The following is a 7,500-nucleotide window of genomic DNA, read 5'->3' on the forward strand; positions in this document are numbered from 1 at the left end:
TCTTTGAGGAGAGTAGAAACAAAGATTTGTCTTGTCTATTTGTGTAGGGTGGTTTCATGGTGAAAGAAATTAGAATGTACACTTTCCCTTAGTAGTTTTTTAATACCTCATGAATAGACTACTATATTGTTTCTAAGATTGTCTCTATTTGTACTTTTAGATTTTAAATGAATGATGAATCATAATATTAAGGATATTTTGTTTTGTCTTGAAAGTTTCCTTGCCAATGTGTGATCCTTGTCAATGTGTTAGCATTACATTATTGATCTCAGATTCGACTCTATGCCCTAGACATAAAAACTGGTTTGTTGAAGCTATTCGAGATCTATTTCAGAAATACATCAAAACCAAAGTGCAATTCAATGTAGAATAATTAAGGTGAATCTTTCACTATTTTTTTTGGAAAACAACACATATAGAAAACACATCACGATTGCTATAATTGTACTGCATATCTGTTGGAATTAGTAATGTACTTTTTAACATGTATGTAATCTTGATCTCAGATTCTAAATGACCCTTTCACATAGAAAATACAATATTATCTTGTTCCAAAAGAAAATAATAAAATACTAAAATGACAATTGAACGATTATAGCAGATTGATGAGTTTCGATACTTTAATTATGGCATATTTAGAACTTCTAAAATTTAGAGCTTCGAGGTTTTTCATAAATCAACAACTATGTTGAGTTCATTAAGGAGAATTATAAATATTTCCCTCTACACTTGTTCAAAATAGTATCAGAAATGAAATGCTCGTATGTAGATGTTTCTTGTGCACTCATAAGATATAGGTTTAATGACACTGGGTGGAGAAAATTTGAGAAGTTTGTGTTTATAGAAGCACAACAAAATGCTTTGTAGATAAAGGGATATTGAAATCATAGGAGGTGGTTAAAGGGACATTGAAAGGCCACTGCAAATACAAATGACCTTTCCCTAGTTGCGTACCTTCGCCCCCTCGTTTCTTGAAGCCTAAGAGCTAGAGGGAGTGGGGAGGAGAACAATGAGGATAGGGGAGTGTTGGCTCTAGCAAAGAGCCTATTTAGTTAAAATTGATAACTAAAGTTGGCCCCCCTATTCTAATTACAATACCCATCTCAAGGGCATCCTTAAAGTTATCAGCAGTGCGATGGTGTTGTGGCTCAAGTAGTTGAATTTCAACAGTATTTTATTCTTCATAATGGTCCATGATAGTTTTAGTGTATATGGTTTGATAAGTTATCCGGTTATGTTTTAGGTTTCATATTGGGAATATTTCATTTCCATACATATAAAACAAACATATGTCAAATGAGAACATGGTAGTTGTATAAAGCTTGAAGCTTGTTGCATTCCTTACTCTTATAAAAGCAATTCCAAGGCTTTTATTAAGAGAGTTTTTTAGAGGAAATCTTGGTCTCTTTGGAAAAGGGTAGAGTAGTAGTGTCTAAGTTAGAATGTGGATTCTTTCACAGTGAAGAATGTAAATATCTCTTTGGAAATATTAATTAGTTTATAATCTGTCATGACAATTACTACATATATAGTCTCCAAAATGTAGTTCTTGATCTCACATGAATAATAATATCAAGGGTTTTGTTATTTCATATTTTTCTTTACAAATCTCTTATGAAAGTGAATTTTTTTTATGCACTTGTATCAAAAATTATAAAAATAAATAAAGAAGATATATATATATTATTTTAATATATTGCACCAAGCAACTTATGGTATGTGTGCATTTACTGAGACATTTATGCTGAAGCTGATCGAATGCCTTTAAATTGGGAATTGGGGTAATACCGTATTTTCACATTACATGTTCGAGTTGGAAACACTAAGGTGGGAGTGTTGGACATGACAATTATGCTCAGGGCAACGAAACCACATGCAGTGTTTGTAGGTGAAGTCACTGATAAATGGTTAGGGGGGTCTTGGTGAATGACCACCTGTACATAATTCATGCAGTCAAGATAGTGCTAGGGTTGGATTTCCTGATGGCATATCACAGGCATAGGGCAAGCTCATAAATTGTAGCCTTTTTTCTTGTCATGTTGTTATATGTGAGGGTTTCAAAAGAGTGGGCAAAAAAAATCACCCAGATGGTGTTCATGCATGCATATTTGCGCGACATTGATGCAGTGATCGACAATGTGGATACAAATCTCCTCATTCCCCTCCCATAAAACTATTACATTGGAAGGGTTTTTAAAATTTTGATAGTGTAAACACAAGCTACACAGTTGTTGCAGGCATGAAGGAGTGATATACTATACAGTATCAATTTCCTCATGTATGTAGCCAAAATCAAGGAACTTGAGGAGGAGGATTAGCATTGGGACTACCTGACCATTGAAGGGTTGGTAGATAAATATGAAATTGATGAGGAGGATGTGCCTGAGATTATAGGGGTGTTGGGGCTAGGGAGTGGAGAGGAATGCATTGAGGATGACAAAATGCGGTGTGGAGGAAATTGTAGCAGATGAAACTCATGCTAACTATGGACATGATTGACCGCTTATCTTACAAGCCAAGAAAGTTAGGGAGGAACATGAAGTTGTGGAGGCATCAAGGTGGGGTGGGAATGTCTCCTAGCCCTGAAGTATGGTGCAGATGCTTCGTTCTATTTTGATTCTTGAATTTTGTATTGTGGGTTATGGGTTCTTATGGGTGACCATTGGAAATTCTACTAGGAATGTATTTTTGGCTACAAGTCAAATACTATTGTATCTTTATTTTTAATCTTATCTTAATATAATGGGTACTTACCCTACCCAGCTATTAACTAATAAAAACAAATGTTCAAATGATTTATATTGGCAAATATTTTATTATTTTAGGGGAAAATATTACAATGGGTGTTGGCCTTATGCAACTATTTACTATTAGGGTTTATCAGATTTACTGCTAGAAAATTTTATTGTTGGCAATTATCAAAGTTAAGGTTTATTAGGCTCATGAAATTGAAAGACACACAAAAAGAAATGATTAATATAACAAATGCAACTATAGCTCGTGCATAAAAATCCTAGAGCATAAACCCTTACAATAGTAAATTCAAATTACAAAACACATATAGAATATTTCAGAATTCAGAGCAGGGTAAACGTAAAACAAAATTGTAATGAAAATAATATAAATTTATAATGAAAATTAAAAATTTGTGGATTGCAACGGGAAATTGGATGTTAGATGCAATGACGGTCCCAAAGACACTGAGAGGGGTGGGGGGGGGGGGTGAATCAGTGTCTAACTGGTTAATGGAATATTTGAACTTATTTATAACTTTACAACTTAAATTAATGTATCGATAAACAAACAATAGTGCAGTAAAGAGAAATAACAAAGACAACATAAATGCACACCATAACACAAGATATTTTAGTGAGGAAACCCTGTGTGGGAAAAAACTTGGTGGGATTTGTGACCCACAATATTTACTCACTGGCCAATATGAATAAATATTACTTACAACATGGGCCTGCACATGCAGGAAGGCCAACAACCTAGAGCTCACTGCTCAAATGAAGAGTCTCACTGACTACAAAATGGATAATTAAATCCAATACAATGCACTGCTCAAAATAGCATCTACAATGCTTGATTCGGTACCGGTTTAAGCTCTATCATTAACCTTAACCAAAAACCTTTCACTGTCTTACATATACCAATAATAATAGTCACCTATCCTTATACAAAATGATCTATCAGATCTCATACATATATGAGTCTTTACAATACATCATGTCAGATTACAAATAATTAAATACATTTACATTATAATTCACATAAACAAAACTTTATCTCATGTCGGCCTGAGTGCCGGTATACTTCATTGTCAGTGTAATCTGGATGCCAGTGAATGTACCTTTGTTGTGCCTACTAGTGCCAGTAGATGATGTATGTGTTGCTGATGAACTTGCTCAACCTGTTACCGATTGGTTTCCATCAATGACAACATCAACCATTCTCATAGAGTGTAGAATGCCAACAATCTCCCCCTTTGGCATTAATGGAAACACTCATGAGAAAAATCCAAAATTGTCATCCAAAAATGAAATCCAAAATCTAATCCCAAAAAGAGTGTGCTCCCCCTGAGAAAGTGATCTCCTATGTACATTTATTTATTTTTCTCCATACTAGTCCCCCTTTGACATCAATGGAAAAGGATGTCAAAAAGAATCAAAGAATACAAAAATGCTACCTCATAGCTTGTAATTGATTGCTTACAAGTTGAAAAATGTCCACCAAAATTAGATTCAGGCTCTCCATGAATTTGTTACTGTCAGAAAGAATGGTTTCTATTTGCTAGATCATGCTAGTTAGATAGTGCATCTGTTGCTCCAGTGACTGTTCTCCTTGAATTGTTGCCTTTAATAGCTCAACCCACTGAGTAATAAGACTGCCCAATCTTGGACCAATTTTTCTTTTTAGTTCTCAGGCCTTTAACCTTATCCTTGCTTTCTCTTTTTCAAGTTTCTCAATATTTTCCTCATAAGCCGTCATCTCCTATTCAAAAACTGAGATGTCCCGAAGAACCTATCATATTATCCGCAATGTCATCCATCTCCTTCTATGTCTTCTTAATTTCCTCATCAATATCTTCAGTTAGGTGGTGAGGCTTACTAGCTTCTCTATATAGCTCCTTATATTCCAAAATTGTTGAGTTAAGTACCGGTAATAATGAATCCATGTGCTCAGTACAACCTTTGATGGTTTTCTCAAAGAATTAACCTTTCTCTTTATCTACTCTTTCCTTTATAGTTTCCTCATTCACCTTATCTATGGTTAGAACATTCTCAGCAATAAATTTGGACAATGTGTCCAATTTACCTAAAGAATCCTCAATGTGATCTATCTTACAGGTTGGTGCAATCATCTTTAAAATAGGTAATGTGTCATCAATAGCTTTAAATGCTAAGGCACTGCAATCTTTTATCCTCTTAATTGAATCCAATAGAACACCTGTTACATTAGTGGGTCTAAATTCTCCAGTAGATGTGCTTGGTTTTGCAATAGATTTTCTTTCAATAGATACTTGCCCAATTGCCTTAACTATTTCTTCCTTATTTCCATCAATTGCTTCCTCTTTATTTACATTTTTTGTCAGTTTCTCTGTCTGCGTTATTACCTCTGCTTCTTTTGATTTTTCAGTCTGTGTTATTACATCAAAAACTATTGGTTTCTCTGTCTCCATTTTCTCTATGTTAGTTACCTTAGCCTCTGTTGGTATCTTAGTGTTCTAAGAGTCAATAGTGTGTGCCAGTGACTCAGAGATCTCACTGTTCTTAACATCGGCTGACTTAACCTTTGCAGTCTCTTTATCTACAACAATGTTTAAATCTTGTGTATCAACATTCACAGTGAAAATAATTTTAGAATTTAGGTTAGTGTCATCATGAGTTACTTCTTTAGCTGCCTTATCTGGTTGATTGCCTGTATGTATCGGTGTATCTAAAGTTATTGGTGGAGTATCCTGTGTTGGTGGAGGAATGTTATCTGTAACCTTTATAATAGGTATACTACCGATTTTTCTTTTACCTTTGTCCTTTTGGTATACCTTAGCAAAAGATTTATCCAATTTCTGTCTCTCCCTTTCCTCTTTCTTTTCTCTTTCAACAACAAATATGTCCCATTTGTCCACAATTTCATCAGCAATTTCTTTCACTCTCCCAACCATTAGGATAACTTGTCAGTGTCCACTCACAAAAACTGGCCGGTTTGCTTCAGAAATCAGTTCATCAATTTTCTCTTTAGAATTTATAGGGTGCACTGCCAATAATGCTTCAATATTTAACTTTTTATCTAATTACATCACTGACATTCTTTTAGCTTCTAATCTTAGATATAAGTCATTCGGAAGATCATCTACAAATTCAATCAAAACCTTCTTATAGATGTGTAAATGCAAAATTATACTAGCCTCTATTGTGTCCTTGTCAGAATCCTTGAATGAATGATACAGTTTATTTACATTACAAATATTACCATCTTGAGCTATCTCATTTACCAGTTCCTCCAGTGTAAGGGTATCTGGTGTCTTAGGTTGTTTCTTCTTTGGTGTTAGCTTCTTCTTAGGCTCCCTTACATCCTGTTGCTTCTTTCTTAAAGTCCTTGCCTTTTTAGGAGAAGGAGAAGGTACCGGTGAGGGTTTTGTCTTCTTCCTCTCTACTCTCTTGAACTCAACTACTTTTCCACTATCTATATCTGAAGAAGTGATAACTGGTGAAACATGAACTATCGATTCCAATCCTTCCAGTTCACTAGTAGATATACCACTCAAGTTGATTAGATTTTCTTTAACCTCCTTAGCCATCTTGGATGCATCTCTGATAAATTTCTCTCTTTGTTTTCTGTACTTCTACATCGAAACTACACTCTCAATGGTCTTAGCATTACCAAAAATTTCTTCAGATGGTTCCTTAGGTGCATCAAGAAGTGTCTTAGCATATGCTTCAAGAATATTTAGGTCAACTTCATAACCCATTTCTGTTATCCAAATAGTTCTAGGAGTAACAACTTCCATCCATGTTTCATCTTGTTTGATTACAAAACACATTTGCATATCATACTTTTCTATAATGCTCTGTGGTATCCTTTCTCTAGCTTTCTCTTAGTTTGGAAGTTTTTAAAGTAGTCTTTTATAATGTTATCATTAGAGCCCATAGTAGTGATAGCTTCCAGAATTTGTTTGCCTACCAGGATGTCATATCCAAAGTCCTTATGACCAATGTCAGGTATCTCTTTGGTGAAGTAAAGCATCAAACACACAAGTAGGTTTCCAAAATGGAATGTCCCCTTCTTGTCACCCTTAATGTTTTTCAAGTTATCAATAAGTTCATCCTTAAGCCATTCACAGATATCAATCCTAGAATTGTTCTTAACCATCTCATATGCACTATGAATACATAAGCTAGAAACAAAATTTAATCTATTTTGCATGAGTTAATCTATAGCCAAGTACCATACTCACATATCTCACATTTGCATCAGTAATGTCATTAACCATAAGAGATTTGTTGTCGGATGTAGCTCCGGTTAGGTCCATAACACCCTTGTTAGGTATCTTCTTTGTTTTGTCAAGCCTACTACCGGTTGAGGGTCAACCAATAACTACCTTGATTGCTTCCTTTGAGATTTTAAAAATAGAGTCTAGCCATATAAACTCTCCATGAACTCTGCTCAGTACAAGATGAACTACCTCCTTCGGAAATTCAGGTATGTTTAGAATTTCAACGAATCCTAGGTCTTCTACAATCTTGTGCTCTGTTTTAACCAAACCTTGCTCATCAGTAATAACATCATTGTACATGTTCTTCAAATCATCAGTCCCTAAATTTTCTATGTTGTAGTGAATGTAAATTCTAGGGTCTTCGGCAAAAGAGACTCCCTTCGAAATTTTCGAAAAAGCTCTGATAGAATCATCTTGCTTGGCAATTTCAAGGATGATCTTAAACACGGGCCTAGGGTGCGTAATGTTTTCTACCACAGTAGGGTTTGCAATAAACTCAGGTG

This window comes from Cryptomeria japonica, chromosome 5 (genome assembly GCF_030272615.1).
Source record: "Cryptomeria japonica chromosome 5, Sugi_1.0, whole genome shotgun sequence".
Taxonomy (NCBI): Eukaryota; Viridiplantae; Streptophyta; class Pinopsida; order Cupressales; family Cupressaceae; genus Cryptomeria; species Cryptomeria japonica.